This window comes from Plectrocnemia conspersa, unplaced genomic scaffold (assembly GCF_051122295.1).
Source record: "Plectrocnemia conspersa isolate PC_06_02 unplaced genomic scaffold, ASM5112229v1 ptg000001l, whole genome shotgun sequence".
NCBI lineage: Eukaryota > Metazoa > Arthropoda > Insecta > Trichoptera > Polycentropodidae > Plectrocnemia > Plectrocnemia conspersa.
In genome coordinates, this window is record NW_028277165.1 from 14,712,501 (window position 1) to 14,732,513 (window position 20,013).

Consider the following 20,013-nt stretch of genomic DNA (forward strand, 5'->3'; position numbering starts at 1 on the left):
TGTGAGTGCTGATCGAAAAATTGCAGTTTTCCGTCAGCATTTTATCAATAATGAAATTTACACAGAACAGCTGTTATCTTATATTATTAATCAAATAATATTTTTTAAATTAATACAAACAAATTATTAATACTTTGCTCTGTATAGCAATCTATTGAATGGAGTAAAAATTTTGAGGAAATTCCTGTTTCAACCAATGCAGCAATTCACACGCATAACTTTATCTTTGAAACCATAATGAAAGTCTTACCAATAATTTAAAGAATTTATCCTCAAATGAATATTTTAAGTCAAACAACCAAAATTAGATATGGGCACTTAATCTCTTTTCAACATTTACACGTATAATTTGGAATTTCGTTTCTAAGAAATATTATAAAATAATTATTTTATGATAAATATACAGTGATAGAACTAAAACCTTTGTATATAATATTTAATAATAAATAAATAATACATACTGTATTATAACAAATCTAAGATTTTTAACTAAATGGTATATTTCACTGTTGTTTATTATTAACTTTTGATTTTTATTATTTCATCTCATATATGCATAACTAATAAAATTATTATTTTTGATTTAATTTAATAAAAAAAAATGAACTAACTAACCAATATTATTTTTTTCAAAGAAAATAAAATTTATTAGTTAAGTTTACTATTTTTATGTTCTGCGCGTCTAATTAAGATTTTTATTAGAAACACATATTGACTTATTATAAGATGCCCAAAATTTCATGTTTATACGTCAAACTTTTCCAGCAATATTCACAATAATTGTGCATCAAAGGATTTATTAATAACTTATATTATATATTATTTGCAATATTTCTAATAAATACCATTGTAAAAATACATCGCGTTAAATATTATTTTGCAGACAATAGCAATATCGATACACTTGAATATCTTCATATATAGAATCTCTACGTATGACGTATAAAGATAAATTAAGACACTCAACCATCATTACTCGCATGGAGATAGTTTGAACGAATGGCGACATTGACAAAACGCTTCCATTGGCTATCCAAAGAAAAATTATTGAATGTAACCCAATATTGTATAAAAACGAAAATGCGAGAGAAACGATCTGTTTCGAGTACGCCATTCCATTTAGCTGTTAAATTCACCAATACGAACACGAAAACACGCGTGTTGTATCAACAATTCCCTACTTTGATTCTTGATTGCAGTGAGATTTTAATTAAGGCATATTTGCTCATGCATTCGCCGCAATTTCGTCCAAATTTAGATAATCGCGTTTCCGTTATAATCACATCACCATTTAATTTATACAATATTACGCAGCAATCATATTAATGAATCATTAATGTATTAATAGGATGTTGCGGGTTTATATATGAATTTGTTTGGAGAAATTAACGCATTACGAGAAAACAACGATGTAAGGAAAGCACTTGAAAAACCAAAGTAGAAAGGGTAAGATAACAAACACAATGACTATAAGTAGCGCCAAAAGTGCGTCGGTCCCATCGTAATTGAAAGCTCGACCCACACACAAAAATATTGTAAATATATAACAAGTTTTGTGTTTTACTTTGCGTGGGTCGCTCTATCTTTGATGGGCATACAAAAGTGAGAGCTAAGGGGAAAACTATTCAAATATTATCTATATACTGGATTGAAATGTACTTTGAAGTATACTTTCAATGACATAGCTAACAATATATAAAAAAATAAAGGTTCAATAATTGTCAAACTGTGGTTCTTAGTTCATTTGCAAATTAGTTCTGCTACAGAAAATGCTAATTAATAATCAATAAACGAGGTTAGATTTATATCTTAAGTGTCTATAGAAATCGAGATTTTCTGTCTAATATTATTGACTTGCTGCAACGAGATTTCTTCAGCTAGAATTTTTGAATATGACTCGAGCATGTGTTTTTTTTTTAAATATATTTGTCCGTATCACTTGATGTAAGATCAGCAGTTAAAATAAAAATCTAACTGGCTTTGTAGAAAAATTAACATAGACTTAGTTGGTAACGCTGCCAAACTTTTTCATGTTCGCTTTTTTGTATTCTTTCACTTCCACTATTAAGAGACTGAATAAAAGTTTTTCTTATCTCTTTACTGCATAGAATAATTCCCTCCTCAAGTTTACCTTGAAAAAGTATGCTTAGTTGATCAAAAGCATTCGATTAAAAACGTTTTTTTTAATTTTCCATTAAAAAATACTATTTTGTAACTAAGACTATGCTTTTAACGTTATAATATAAAATCTTTATAAATACTAAGTTTCAAGTCCAAACTTATTTACATTATTTTTCTACAAACAATTTATCAATTGTGCAGACCTCAGCTTGATCAAATTAAATAACTGATTTATATACATACATATATGCTAGATTTACAAACTCATTACCATCGGTTCGTTTCACAATTATAAATTCATGAATTTAAATATGTACATAGTCACATACATATGCAAATGTGAAATTAAGAATCAATATAATACATGTACATTTGGTTTGGTTTCTTTACTATATATGCAAAAATCTGGGACTATCGAATACATGTATATAAGACGTCTATTTAAATAATTCCAAAATTATGCGTTTCCACAAACGCATGCTTGTTTTAGTAACGGTTATTTCAAAATCATACAAATTAAAACCAATTATATGTTTTATATATTTTTATATTTAATAGATATACAATAAATGTATATTAGAATTAATTATATAAATATTAACTGAGCAATGGTTTTTAGTAATTTACTTCAAAGTAAGTAAATGTTACATGTCTGATATCAGGAGATAATATAGTAAGTAATTTTCTTTTTAAATGATTATTATTTAATTACGAATGATATAAGTTGTTTTATTTCAGCATTTTTTATCATAATAAATAGATGCATATTCGTTCAAGCTTCTGTGAAAGATTTTTTTAATAATTTCGAGAGGTGCTAACATCAGCTCTTCAATGACTCTAATTACAACTATACCACTTCAAGGAAACTCTACTTCAGACTCGAAGACCTGCTACAACTTTTCGATTATCCTTAACTCTTCAGTATTAAACACAACCGCACAAGTTATTATGTTTGTATACCAATATGCATATAAATAAAAATAAATTTTATTTTCTTCATGAAGCAAAAAAATATATTTTAAATGTTTATTTTTTATTATAATGATGCAAAATTTTATTCCAAAGATATAATCTTTTTACACTTTTCGGTCAATTTTTAAATTGCATTGAAAATAAAAAATAAATCTGGATGTTTTGATGCAAAATATTTCGATAGCTCATTTTTACATCGTCTGCAATTTGAATTTTTTCATCTGGGAAGTTTTGCATCATCAAAAAAAACATTAGTCGGAAAGAGCAAAGTCTGGAGAATAAGATGAATGAGATACAATTTTCCAGCTGATTTTTGTGTGTTTTAATGTGGCAATTTCGCCACATAGTCAATAAATTTGGTATACTACTTCTGATTCGTTTTTAATTACGTCTTAAAATGTATTGTGGCAATTGTGACAAAATTTACATTGGTTAAACAAACTGTAGGATTTAACTAAAAAAATAGAACATAAAAACGCGATAAAATACTTTGATGAAAAATCAACTTTGGTAAAACACACTGTCGATACAAATTACAAAATTAAAAACCCAATTGTAATAACTTATAGAGGAGTAATTGAAATCGAAATTAAAAGAAAAATAGCAATACATAAAGCAGACGACGCGTAAACACTTTCAAATACCTGGTTACCGGTTTTAAACCAAGCTAAATTAGATTTTAATCAAGTTCATAAAATATAAATACAATTAAATATACCAATTCAAAAAGACGCAAAAAAGAAAACGCGCGATACACAAGCCCCCGCATCTCAAAAAGCTAAGTAATATATCGTAAACATACAACACCCGTTAATTTTAATAAGAATTTTATTGTGTTCATTATAGTATCTATTTTTAAGGATACTGTAACGAACACAATAAAATTTGTTAAAAAAATGTTTTATAAAAAAAGTTTGAGGGTCGACAAAATACTTTGAATGTCGCCTGTGAGCACATCCGGCACACGTTAAGTCAAGGACGAACTGAATTCGAAGAAATATTGAGTCAAGTTGTAACGTCATTCTTAAATTCGGATCAAAATATTTCGTTATACTGAGATCAGTCTTCGTTACAATGAAAATATTTTGTATGAAAGCTTTTCCGAAACAAATTGAAGATTCATTATATAATACTAGAAATTTCGTTATTTCGTCACAAAGAGATTTCCCTGTATTAAGTTTATGTAATTTGCACTTGAAAAATAAATGTATGTGCTTGGCAAAATCAGTTTAAAAAAAATTAAATTCCATAAAATTGTTAATGGGACAAATATTATGATTATTTAATACAAAATATTTTATGTTATATTTCATGTGATAAAATGCTATTTATATAATATAACACGATTAGTGATAATCTCACAATTCGAAGATTACAAAACTGCGTCGAAATAAGTCTTCGACGTTGAGAGTTATTAAGTGAATGTTCAGCGGATTAGAAGAGTTTTGTTTCGTAATAAAAGCATGAAACTTCCGAACGGGCGTAATGAGTGGAGTTTTAGCTCTCGAAAAGATATCCTTTCATGGCATTGTTTGGCCGTTTTAATATTTCACCTGAGATTTCCTGCGGGCATTACAAGACATAATAAAGTCCACCGTTGCTCGTTTCTTAAGCCGACAATGGACGCGATGACTGAAAGCGCATCTTGTTGAATGAATGGCAAACCCACGGGAAAGGCAGCCAATTATGGATGCAGCCATTAAAAATTCATAGCTGGAAGGAAGCTCTACATGCTCTGCTAAATGGGTGCTCCTCGAGATGGAATCTAGCGCTTGGGCATTCTTTTGAATGGCGTTTTAAAGGTAAGTCATTCAGCACACTTTTTCTATGACCTTCACTCGTTTCCCTACAATTAATCAATATTATTTATATATATTAAAAAAAAATAATAAGATGATAATAAAGGTATGAGGTATACTTGTGAAAATTTATTGTTTACATTAAAATTAAATTATAAGCCTCAATGTATAATGGACGGTAATAAATATATGAAAAGTGTTGATACATAGTTACCTAATATTTCGTAAAACAATAGAATAAACAAAAGAGGTTGTTATTTATTTATATGAATACGCATTGTTTTATTCGTTCAGTATCTATCAACATTTGAATCGTAACAGCAAATTAAATTGAAAAACGTTCTTTCGAGTGAGGGAAATCTATCGATTCTCATGACATTTCACCAGTTTCTACAACATCTTGCCGTGCTGTCGATCCACCATAAAGGTTTTCGGATAAGATAAGAAATCATTAACCAATAAAAATAAATAGTGTGAAAAAATATATGAGAAGAAAATGTCGTATTTGTTCTGCACGTGGAATAAGGAAAGATACAGCGTACATGTGCAGAAGTTGTGAAATTCCACTTTATATTAGATAAAAAGTGTAAATAATAAAAATAAATATAAATAAGGATATAGTTCGGTTTATGTGTAATTATAAAAAATAAATGTGTCAGTGACAGTTGTACGCAGAAAATTGACTCCGAAAAATTTTGTGAGTGCAAATTATATTATATTATAAATAGATATATTTTATAAATTGTATATACAAAAAATGATAGCAGCATTTAAGCATACGTTTTATTAAATTACAAATAATTTGTTTGTAACCGTTGCTCGGTTACACACCGTAACTCGGTTTTCGAAGTCAACGAAAACCGAGGTACCACTGTATTTCTATATCATATTTAGAAAAATACTTGCCTTGACTAATAGTTAATATGATAATTAGTAAAAAATTGCATTCACGTTGTGTTTGAAGACGTATCTGTGTTAAAATAATAACGGCTGTTCAGTTATTTTAAGTTTTGCTTCACTGATTATTGCGCACAGCAAAAATTCTTAACATAGATCATTAATATATGTATGTACATTTAAAAATACGTCAATATATATAAAAATGAATGTCTGTATATAGAACAAATTAATTTTAAAATATAATGTTCTAAAAATACTTCCTAATTATATTAATAATTTACATTTGCATGATACACTTACATTTCCTGTACACAGAGAAAATGCAAAGCAGTTTGAATGAAAAGTAAAATATATTTCATAATCAAACAATCACCAATGTTCAGAATTTTCGCTGTGTGAAATTTTCGTTTACGCAATAATCCAGTCACTGTAAGTTTTATACTTACAATAGTAGCAGTTCATTCTGCTAAGTTATGTATTTATGTCTAATAATAAATAGCGCATTAGCTCTGAACTTCAATGTATGTTAATATTAAAAAAAACTATTTCTATACATATTACAGACAGATGAATATAAAAATTAATTTAACGTGTCATTAAATTTATACTCAGTTGATCATCTCCCGTATGGTCTAGTGGCTAGGATACCTGGCTTTCACCCAGGAGGCTCGGGTTCGATTCCCGGTACGGGAATTTTTTAAATAATTTTTTTACGATACATTAATACATTGGTTTCTAGCTTCTTTTGAATCGCTTGACCCACGACCCCATTTTATTGAAATCAAGTGATTCAAAGCCAACACATAAATTATTTATTAGATTATAACTCTCGCGGATTATAAACTTGAAAGCATCATAAAATTTTGAATAAAAATTTTATAATCTTCTATTTATGGATCATCTAATTGTACATGTAGAACTTGCTCCTTTCATTTTTTGCAAAATGGAAGAATAAATATTTTTTAATACTTCTTAAACGATTATAAATATTAATTATATAATCAAATAATTTATTATGTGTAGTTGATATCAAAATTGCATTGGATTAGCCTTAAAATAATCTGTTCACATCTCGTGCTAGCGATGCTAACCATCAACCGATGGATAACGAGCGAGCAAGAATATAACATTAATAAATAAGAATAGATTTAAATGTCGTTTTATTTGTATACGACCGTCCCCCGAGTATGCCGTGTATACTTTTTGAAAATATACTCGCATTTTTATTTTTTTGTTAAACGGAAAATGTTTGAGGATCCAAAACAAAATGAGGCATATACAAAATTTTCCAACTGTTGAATACGGACTTCCTGTCTCTTTTCGATACACCGCTCTCACTACCCACTTAATCTCTAAATGGGTTTTACGAAAGAATTTTGCATCTTGAAAAGTGTGAGATATATTTCTCATATAAAGAAATTAATTATTATATTAAAATTAAAATGGCCGGGTTCCGTTGTCCGTTAAAAATACAGGCGGCCCTCGACTTTCGCACATAATTGGTTCCTGAAAATGTGTGCGTATGTTGAATGTACGAAAGTCGAGGGAAGTAAAAAAAATTGAAATTGTGTGTATTTTAAAATATTTATTTATCAAGTAAATATAAGATGTTTAAGAGACACGTTTAAGTGGGGTTTGCGGGTGTTTTCTTTGAAAAGTTATCAAGAGTTAACTGTTTTCCACTATTCTTTTTCTTTTCTTCATATAGTATTTTATAACATGCTATCTTTTTATTGATCGCCCCACGCACTTGAGATATGCGTTCTCCATTGGGATCACAATCTTCCATAATATTTAAAAATTTGTCAAGGTGCGTGAAGGCTTCATTCTTATTTTTCATTGTTAAAGAGTTTTCCAAAATAAACCTGTCTCATCAACATTAAATATTTGGATAGAGGAATATTCTACATCTTCAATAATATTGGATAATTAGGAAATAAATTCTTTTGCAGCATCTTTATCCGCATCAGCCGATTCAGCAGTAAATTTAATATTATAAAAAGAATACCTTATTTTAAAATTGTAAAACCAAACGTTACTTGCAAAACCGTGTTAAAATATGTTTTTAATCTATCCTTCCAATCTTTGTGCAAACTAAGAGCTTTTGCTTGAATAATTGAAATACTCAGAGATTTTTTTTTGATGTTGGTCATCGATCTACGATGACAAAGATTTTCCATTACATCCATGTTTTTTTTTTGCTGTGTTTTTTTGGAAAAATATCATTAAAGATTGTGTTAATTATATTTTTATTTTGCAAAATTGAACATATCGTAGACTTGTTTGTATCATATGAACCTCCGATTGAAGCAAAAGATTCACCGCTATCAGAACGTTTTTAAAAAAAAATTTTTTTTTTTAAATTGTTTTTTTTTAAATGTGCGAAATAGCGAATTGTGCGAAAGTCGAACGTATTCGGCTATTTTAAAAACGTGCGGGTACCCGGGTACCCGATTCTGGTTCTACCCTGGTCGGAAGTCCTAACCATATCGGTGAATCATGCAAGCATGTCCTTTTACTTTTTTATGATGCAGCATCCGTATAAATCCCACAAACTATAATCCCCCTATTTATTATTTATCTTCTCCATAATATCTTCACATGTTATAATTGTCGTAAGTTCACTACAAACTATTATGTAAACTCTTTCTTGATATCATCAGAATGAATATATTTCACGAAAATAAGCAGCTGTTAACACAAGCTTGCGTCTGTTGTTTCATCAACTTGAAAAGAAAGCAATGGCAAAGTTTAGATTTCAATAAAAATCTACTTTTTGCCGTCTATGGATATATCAGTATTATTCTTCAGAGATATTTTTTGAATCTTTACTTCGCTTGAATTTTCACCATCTTCAACATGTAGCTTTTTATGTGTTTCTCTATTTTTTTTGCTCGTATATTTCTAATGTTACTTTATATGATGCTTGCACTAATGCTGTGCTTTCTTGATGATAACTTATTGTATGATCAAGTCTCTGACCTTTGCTAGCAATTTCATGCCGATGAAATGTTTCGTTTTGTATTGACGCAAGAGTTTTAAAAGTTTCATAGATTCAGGACTGACAATAACTTTGCAAAAAAACACATTATGGCTTCACTATTCCATTGCTAGTCAAGTAAGTAAAGGCATATTACAGATAATCTTCTGAATATTTTCATTTTCTTTCCATGGCAAGAAATTTCTAAATTCGCGACCACATAACTTTTCATAAAAAGCAGGTTATATCCGGATATTAAAATGAAAATTATGATGCTATTTAAACTTCAAGACACTGTTTACATTGTAATATTTTTTCAATATAACATTTAAATTTATTTATATAAAATAATATTTTTAATGAAATATACAAGAAGAGCGTTAAATTCATTTTTATTCTACGACATACCTGTTTCTTGTTAAATCTAATGGGCATAAAATATAGTTCGCTTGGCGTATAATCCAGAAATATTGCGTTATACGAGTGCTAGATACTACCCTATTACAGCGCACGTTCCATGTCTCGGCAAATGTAAATATTATTTTGCAATGTTAATTACGCACATTTCACGATAATGCACGGCAATTTATTAAGACGCAAAAACAGGTATGAAATCTAATTTAAATTCTGATGATATGAGTATAAAAAATTCATGTAAAAATAGTACAATTTACCAGCATTATTACACATTATATTGAATTTAACATTTACTAACATTGCCTAAAATATATAATATTAAACAATGGCTAAGTAATTGACTTTTATTTTAATTGAAACTATCAATAGTGATTGTGGATATATGAAGAATTCTATTAAGTTACTTAGCAGGTGGCAAAGGAACGGCGAAAATAATTACCGCTCAAATTTTATATTAATAAGACGCAACCAAAATTAATTAATATTTAAAAATAACATCTTTCTATGTAGCAATAAAAAGGTTTAGTATTTCTATTGCGTTAAAAAAGTCTTTAAAAAAATTGAAAGGTGCTATGTAATCCTTCTTGATTGTATGTATAAGATTCTTTTCTATGAAAATTTGACCCGAAAAGAAGCCCTTTCAAGCCCTTTTACAAAAAATACTATTCGTTCAATAAATGTATTATATAATATATTAATATATATATATTAGATATAGATCTTTGATACTTTTAAAAGTCACACTAAGGAACCTTACATTAAATTCAAGTAATGATAAGTTAAATAAAATTATTTCGAAACTTTTCATCATTGATCCGTGACAAAGTTTTTAACGTGTGATAAGCGGATCCCTAGGGTTTTTGATGTGCTCAAAGGTGTATCGACTTGGGTATCGTCTTAGAGAGTGTATAAACTATATTTTAAATTTAATTGATACCTTCTTCAGTTAAAAGTTATTTTTTTAAATAAAACACAATTTATGAAGGATATATAACAGTTAATTTTTAATAATTTTACATTTGTATTTATCTATGTAACGTTGGTTTGAAACGAAGAGTATTTTCATTAGAATATTATATGCAAAATCCGTAGTAAAATAACTGGATTTCAAGCATTAATAGTTTAAATTGTAACAATTAACTAACATATATATAATATATTATAAATAGAATATAATTTCGTTTTATCGTAATTTTGTACGATGAATATTTAATACTGAAATGTTAAATGAATATATCTAGATATGTATGCTTAACGTATGTATTTATTTGTATTCGTGGGTAAAAAACAACGTGGGATGTATTATATAAGACAAACCTGTTTGTTGTTTATTATTTAATTTTACTTATATTAAATTGTACGATAGCTGGATGGTACAATTGCTTATTTTATAAATACAAAGTTTCTAAATTACATTGGCATGCGAAAAAACTGAAATTTTTAACTGCCGTATTTATTTCAATAGGGTCTATGTATTCCTACAATAATCATACACAGCCTCCAAATACACAGTCTACGATCGCTCACATAACTCAGGAATAATCAAGATATATTATCTCTAAGGAACCGAGGTGTTTGATGTTAGGTTAAGTTCCGTGTAGGAAGTGTTGATTATGTGTTTAATTGGTATTATGAATTTAAATCACATATGAGTGAAATTGCATGTACAATATAGGAATAAAAAAGAATAATGACCTTTTTTTAAATAACGATTTAATGTTTAATGATCAATGAACTCAATAAACTTAACTAGAATTTTTCTTTAAAAAATCAGTCTCAAGCTCACAAAATATATTGATTGATCATAGTAATAAAGAACATATGATTTTTCTCTCAAGCTAATTTATTAAATTTCATTGATTTAAAAAACTCCTTTTTTATAATATCTGTTCTCTAAATATAGTGTTGATACAATAATTTAATTGGATATAATAAATAAAAGTATCTAGATATATATACATATATATATAATAACTTTCTGTCTGTTTTTTATTATAAAATAAGTCTGTTTTTTATATAATGAATAAATTAAATTCATTGTAGGTAATACATATAAAAAAGCATTATTAAAATTTATTTTACGAAGATGTTCTCTCCAATTTTTAACGACTACGGTACTGTCGTAATTATAATAACACAAATTTTAATTTAATATATGAATCAAAATGTCGTCGAGTGTCCGACTTAATTAATGAATTGAAGATTTTTATACCACACTAGTTGAATTCCAATGATTCTTCTCGACAATTATGCAGACTCTCATGGTCTCGACAATGCGATCTCTGGAGTCAAATAAATAAGTCCAGGGATGAGTGTCATCGGCCACAATGGCGCACTCAGTTGCCTCCAGTGCCTCCAGAATTTGACCGATAGATACTGTTGTGCCATTATCCGGTCACAATGGCGTCAGCCAGAGCTTCCGAGCTTTCAAAAGGAGCTTTCGAAGCGGCGCGTCGTGTCGCACGACTATATTAATGCACCGGAAACAAGCTTCATGATATTTTGTCAAAGAACTAAAGGAGAACAGAATTGAAAATCTAGTCGCAAATAAGATAATAAATATATAATTTGAAAGTCAAGTCAACGCTGATGATAATTTAATTGTAGACAGTGACATTTTTACGCTAAAAAGCTTTTAACATGATTATATAGAATACGAAACGTGTCGCAAGAAGCCAATTTTTAAATGCAAATACGTATTCAAAATTGTAATATATATTTAATTAAAAAAAAAACTTTATCCTATAGTTTGTGTAAGCCTAATATAAGGGGTTGTTTTAATGCATCTACTATATTTTAGATAAAAATAAATCCATGGCAATATCAAAATAAAAAGGCAAAAAATGAGTATTCAGGCAATATCTTTTTAAAGCTCATATTATTATGCATTATTTACAAAATAACATTCTGAAATAAATTTAACACTCAAATCATTACAAAGGATTTACCTTATGACACACAAAATTTAAAAAAAATATGAAAATGCCAAAGCAATAAATGTCAACATTGGAAGTAAAGCGAAAAAAAAATTTAAAAGGTAATTTTAATAATTTGTTCTTAAATAAGTGTTTACCACCATTTAACCCTTGACATTGTGTTTAAAAACAATATCTTAATTTTATGCGTTGTGTTGGTTTTTGTATATACATGTACATTTTTTTTATAAAAAAAGAACCACATTTAACTATATTTGCAGATCACGAGATCCATAAATTTCGTGTGTAGTAATTATTATGATACTTACGTATTATGTTGTAAATATTTTTAGCTTAATATAAATCGAGCATATCATTTATTTAAGAAGTAATAAATAGTCAACAAAGTAAATTAAAACAGATAAATAATTTATAAAAATGATTTCCGCTTTTCTGTTGTTATCTAACTCCCTTGGGATTTTTACGTGGAAAATCTGAATACATAACGGATCTCATAATGACGATATTTTGTATGTATCATGATATGCAAAAATATTATGTGTATGTATGTTTGTTTTCTTTTTAATTATACTTTATGGCTCACAAGGGAGTTCAAAAGGCACATTTACATGTCGTATTGTAAACATGCTGCGCCATCAAAGGACAACAAGTGACTGCTTTTAGATGATTAATTTATTGTATATGTTTGACTTCTGTATTATCAAAAATGATGATGTGTCACGCACAAAAATTAATTTTACTGATTAAAAATTAATAGTTGATAAACCATAATTACAATGCAAAAATTAATATTCTCTCGAGTATTACGTTATGAATAAATTTTAAACATAATTAAATGAACGTCATAATGTATAAACTATGTTGTATTGTATTACCAACTGATTTCAATTTTGTACTAAAAATAAAAGACTGCTTAGTAAGCTTCAAAGGTTGCTTGGTAGGGGCGTTAAATTTCCTCTGTATACAAAGTAAAAGTTGCGATACTTTTTTACTACTTCTATATATTTAAACTATGTTTATTCGTATCCTTTAAGTCCATAGAAAAAGTTATTTAATGAAATAAGATCATTCTCGTATCCTTACCTGTATTTATTTCACTACACATAAATGCAAGAATAAACTTAATATATTTAATAATTATATGTTATATATTATCGTAAAATTGGGTAACTCTAGAAGGGCGGCGGTAGGTGTCGCAAACCCTCGGCCAAGGAACGACACTTGACACCGAACTTCATTATTGTAAATTATCGCGCATTAAACATGTTAATTACCACAGTCTCTACAATCTACACCACACCCGGCCAACCATAAATCTAGCCAATCTTGAGGCTCTTATGACTGCCGTCACTTATGCATTATAATTAAAATGAATCCGATCGGCGATTAAGTATGATCGATGAACGATCGCCAACGTTAAAGGTCATCTATTAAATTATAAATATAATAAATAATTAAAAATACAATTTAATGTAATAGTCATAATTTTAAAATTTAGTTTAGCTTGCTTTAAAACCGATGAAAATTAAAAAAACAGTAAATTCCAAATATGATTTGAACCCAGATCTTTTAGATATAAAATCGTGCTGGTTAATATACTAATTATTTTTATAAATAAAAATTCGTGTCTGCTGCCGTTGCTCGAACCCGCAGCCTCTGGGTTACTAGTCTGAAAGCTTATGGACTACGCTGTTTCGACCCTATACTTTTATAGCCAGACATAAAACAACGCCGAATATTTTGGAGTGACGTTCGAGCAGGGGATAATATTAAAAAAATATTGTTACACTTTTACGTAACCCCAATACTATTTACATATTATATATATGAAAAATATATTCATTTTTTAATAAATAATAATCATCAAAGTTTGCGATAAGACAACAAGGATGATCAGATTTTTTATGCGTTATGTAGAGCGATTCACGCTTTGTATGATTGGTTATTTCGTTGCGTTCTCAAGTATGGATCAATAGTCTGAAATATCAGCAAAGTAAAATACTATTAAAAAATAAGCGTTGATTGCCTATAATTGCGTTCCATCACATCAGTTACAGTTGCGGTCAAGATACTAGCGCTCGAGTACGCCCCCCTAACACGAACCATCCAACTTCTCAATGCACGTTTTCAGCGATAGCTACAAACTGTTAGCTGGACAATTAATTTCTGATGGTGCACATATTTTTGGTGTACGCTACTATCTATGTGCATTTAATGTTTGAGCTGATATATGTATTGTATATACATATATGTATAAATTACGTCATTATATATATTGACTGCCTTACTTATGAATGATTAAAAATTACTTATAAATAATGTTCTTTTATACAACGATTTATACAATATTTATAATATATTAATAGTAACGCCATAAAACATATTATTTAGTCTAGACCTCTAGACCCAAACTAACATTACAAATGTAAGGACATTTCTGGAACATAATATCGATCTACCGCGTTTATGTTTCATTCTACGAATTTAAATATCATCAAGTCTTGTTTAAATTAAAGCATTTTGATCGACTAATTTAATTTTTTAAGAATATTTATTAATAATGCCTCTTTGCTTTCACTATTCTGATATATATTCTATACAAAAATCACATCTTTAAAATAGTAAGACATTGCGAAAAAACGTTGTCGTAAAAATTAAAAAAAAATATATATTTATATTTTTTTAAATATATAAAAATTATTTATTTAAAACAGGATTTTAATACAATAATATATTTAACAGCTCATAAATATATAAAAGTTGATTAATATTTTTTAAATCGTTTATAAATAATATTTACTTATTTTTTTACTTTTAACTTACTACTTATTTGTACAATCTATTGATTTTCACGTACTTTATATTGATATTATTAGCTAAATATTTTTACAAGTGACATTAAAAAATGACTATTTTTCAGTTCTTTATAATACATCTAACGTCACAATTTTTATTATTTAATTAATAGCGGTTTTAAAACCTTATGGTATAACATACATAAAACAAATATTTTTTATAAAAGACGAAAGAGTTTCATCATTGTCACATAAAAAAGTCTGCCTAAACCAATTATAATATAAGCATATTCATCATCAATATGTTTTTATTACAATATAATCACACAAATTTTAATCAATTCAATAATAGCTAATTCTTTTTTCAATTAGCAAATATATCGATAATTATAGATTAGGTTTTCCTAGATTTTCCTAATCACATGGATGAACATTATAAATATTTAAAATAAAATATAGCTTGGGCGTGCATATATGAATTATAATCTTTATTAATAGTTTACAAATAATATTTTTATTTAATTATCTGTCTGATTACTTACTTAGTAACCCGTTCTAACGCATGTCATGTTATAACGTAAGACTTCCAATAATTTAAATATAATTATTATTAAAATACTTTTTGTATACGATCTATCAGAATGCAGAACGTCAAAGTTGGTATGTTTGAGTGTTTACATAATTTCACAACAAACGACTGAAGTTGTATTACACTTTTAAATTTGCACAAGATGACTCAGATAATATGTATGTAAGTGGTTATCTGTTCTTCCACTTTGTCCAGCTTATTCAAAGTACCGCCCCTTGGTGTCGTATACAAATTATAAAGTTTCTTTCTCGTAAGTGAGTCGGTGGATAGTGGGTGTGGATCGAGGTAGTTTTTCAGTAAAACGTATACTACCGTCATGTGTTTTTCACGTGCATACATATATACGTAATATATGTATATTGCATTCAGTATTTGAAGGACGCGTATGGTCAAATTCTGGCGCCGGAAGATATTTTATAGCTAACGTGAACACACCCGATAGCAGTAATCGTCGATCGTAAAACGATAATAAAAGAAACATAGCGAAATTGTAATAAAATTTGCCTTTAAACTAAGAAAAATAATAATTTTTCTCTAACGGCACCCTTCTACAAAAGGTTAACATCAAATAGTATAAAAACGATAGAATTAGCCCATCAAACAATGTTACATAAAACAATGAAATATTTAAATTAACATTGAGGTCATTTCATATAAACATATAAAACCAATATCTTTGCAATAAAAATAATTTTAAAATCTTCTGCTTGACTTTTCTTTAATTAAAATCTGTTTTTCGATTATTCGCCATTTTATTTTTTAAATATCCATTTTTAAATTGAACAAATTTTACCAAAAAGAAACCGTATTAAGACAATGTAATTGTACACATAAATTAATATCTTGAATAGTGCTACATTTGTGTACAGCATATTTCTATAATTCATTTTAAAATGAATGGAGAGAAAATTCTATAAATATAAATACAGGTAAATAAAAAACAAAATAGAAATTACTCGAGGAATGCAAGAAACCTAATGAATTAAATCACTAGACTGGTAATCGCCATTTAACTTCTGCTTTGAATTAAACGAATTGTGTGAAGCTATTTCATTAAATAATAATATTCAATCATATAACAAATTGAGTTTTACGATTTCATGCCATTTGCACAATTTAGATTTAGATACAAGTATTGTATTTATAATTAGAATATTATATTGATTTATATATAGTTGTCTTTAAATTAAAGCTCTAATGTTCATATGTAGATATATCATCTCAGAACGTGAATTAATTTTTACTCATACATTAAGTTTAAGTCGAACTGATTTATAGATGCATAGATAGTAATTTGAATGGTAAATTATGGATGGAACTATAAATAAACATGGATTAATATTTCATTGAAAATCTGCCAAGGCGTTTTCGGCTAACATCCCTGTGTGTTATTATCCATAGTTTGCAAGTAAAGCCAGTGGTCGTAACATTCCCGTCGCAAACCATCATAAAATGTTTGCATTATAATTTAATATACCTCGATAAAACAGACCATTTATTATTTAATAATATAATACACTGATTTCGCATAAAAAATGTGAAATTATTACATTATAATTTCTATACTTAATTTATTTAAGTTCTCGATTATTTTTTATACTATAATAAGATACTACTGCAAAAAGAGTACACTATAATGGTACGAGATAAAATAAAAACGGTGTACTCAGACGAATACCATAATGAGACCCGACCGGTCTAAGTTGAAAGCTCTGCAGGTAAGTCTTCAATGGGCGCTCCCGGTCAAGGACAAGAGCTTGGCGAACAGCAGTCCACTGCAGGGTTGACTAGCTAAGAAATCTTTGATAGTGGGCTCATCAAGCCAAAATTTGAGGAAACATCCACATTAATTCAGCGTACAATCCGGCGGTTTATTGAGAGCACTAAAAACGTACGATTAATCAAATTATTTTTAGATAAGCTAAGTCTTAAAAATAAAAAGCACGATTTTTAATATATCGAAAAAGGCAATGTTTTTATGGTTCCGATAACCGTTGGAAAACAGACTAAAATTTTATTCAAAGAAAAGTCATCAATTTGTTTAGAAAACGGTCGCCAAAAATATATTTGGTATTTTTTTACCAGCAATATAAACCAGGATTATTACATAATTATATTTCTGATATTATATCACAGATTAGTTTTACCTATATTTTCCTAACCTCTAAGATAAATATTGTGATGATTAATTTAAATTAAGCTAGAACGTACTTATTGGGTTTTAATATTTTTTAATAATGAGCTTCTCTAGCTTGTAGAGAATATCATGTAAATTTTTTTCGAAACATTACATAAAATCAATATATTTTTTGTAATAGATACTTAAAATTTAAATATACATTTTGAGATACATTCTTTTTAAATATTTAAAGATATACTATTTATATTAATAATATATATAATAATACAAATAATAGCTATAGTTTTAATGCAAGCAGTCATAAATGTTACAACAAATTAAACATAAAATCTGGAAAGCAGGTTTTTTAAATATATTTCATCGCATATCAAATAAAAAATTTTGTTAAGGTAAACAGTTAGTTCAACTGTATTCGCAAGATGTTTTTATATAAAAAAAAAACATATTTTCACATATACATATTTCATAAAGAAATAAAACAATTTAAATCGGATTTAAAGCTCAAGACACAAAAGCTTAAGAATTACAATTACTAATCTTTTTAATAAAATCCGCACACAGTAAACATAAAGATAAATTAGGAAACCTATGTTATATGTATATATGTACATATATATATTTATATAAATATAAATATAAATTTATATACTATATGCCAGTGGTTACAATGTTAGTTCAGTATAAAAATATTTAATAAAAATACAAAAAAAAGAGTATTTATCCATTATAATACATACATAGATATCCCAATTTATCTTTATATTTACTTTGTGCGGATGTGTGTGTGTATAAAACATTAAATACAGACCTTTTATTAATTTAAGAAGCATTGATATAAGGTCTGTATTTTGTTAGTAAATTTTATTTTATTAGTTCAGTCAGTAATTACATAATTGGTCAGTATTTTTTTTTAAATGGAGTTTTTTGTATTTTTTAAATTTTATTTTGACTAAATAACAATAATATTTCTTGCTAGATAATATGCATTAAAAATTTATTAAATTTAAAATAGTTTTATACTTATAACACATACGTATGTACAATACTTATAGGTATATCGAACGATTAGATGAATCTCATAAATCTCTAGACCAATGAATCTCAGATTATTAATCATAAGTCAGCACAATAGGATGGTATATTATATATACTTGGATTTAAATTTGGACGCTAGTTTTTTTAATTAGGGACTATTATAAATTATATTGTAATTTCTATCCATCATCACAAATTAGGTTCTCCGAGTTTCTAATCCTATGGATATATATCGTGATGAATATTTAAATATAAAATGGAACTAAGTCAATTATTATGAAATATAATTATTGAAAGCTGTAATAATCGTTTTTAATAAATAAAATATGTATCGCTGATATATTTAGTAGTTATAAATTTTGTCAACCATATTGCAACGGAATATTGATAATAAATAAATTATTAAATAAATATTAATCAATCCCGAAAATTGCGGGTCTATGAGCAAATTTTTAATATTTAATACACCCGCACTTGTCACGTGCGAGATCGCTGAATGTTTACAAGCAATCAACTCTCAAATGGTGAAAAACGCAATTATAATATTGTAATAATAAAATAAAAATATGTAAGTAGTTATTTAAATTAATACAAATAATAAATAATATTGATAATAAATGACGTTCAAATTTACTTCACAAATAAAATTGTCTTATTTTCATATTACGGTTTGTCAACCCCATTATAATATGTACTATAATAATAAAAATAAATATTATATATTAAATCAATTTTATTTGTAATTTTATAAAAAAAAATGGTATATAGGTGTAGTATTGCTAAATAAATTTATGTGCAATATATAAAAATATATATTATTGAACAAGAATTATCTACTTCCGGGAACAGTCCTGTAGTCCCGAATTCCCAGGATTACATTTTTGACTTATGATTGGATTACCTATATGTATGTAATAAAAAAATATATAGATGTAATATTATCATTTTGACAGGTTAATATCCGCAATTGGAACTTTACTGAACGTTTGTCAAAAAATTACTTACCCTTAATATTATAACGGAAACTTCGTTAAAAAGTTTATTAAAAAATACAATCAATCAATTTGTTGTTTAATCTAATGCTGAATATTTATAATCTATACGTGAGAATAATGTATTATCATAAATACAGAGTGCTTGTCCGAGTATTTTTGAATACAATAACAAAAAGAACAGATTTCTTAGATCTTAATAAAATATAATAATAATATTAAATTTTGCGAAATAGTCCATATCAAATTTTATTTAACCAAGAACTGAACAAGCTTTCAGAAAAAAAGATCAGAGATTTAAAAAAAATTATGTACAATAGACCTTAAGCACTTAAAA

General features: G+C 27.4%; 1 protein-coding gene and 1 non-coding gene across 3 annotated transcripts in view; one reads left to right on the forward strand and one right to left on the reverse strand.

The window, feature by feature from the left end:
- LOC148238944 (transient receptor potential protein-like) overlaps positions 1–20,013 on the reverse strand; it is a 71,743-nt gene that overhangs the window by 22,071 nt on the left and 29,659 nt on the right. The gene's annotated exons all lie outside the window — the stretch shown is intronic.
- Positions 6,414–6,485, forward strand: TRNAE-UUC (transfer RNA glutamic acid (anticodon UUC)). Its single transcript has one exon. It is a non-coding gene; the product is annotated as a tRNA-Glu (tRNA).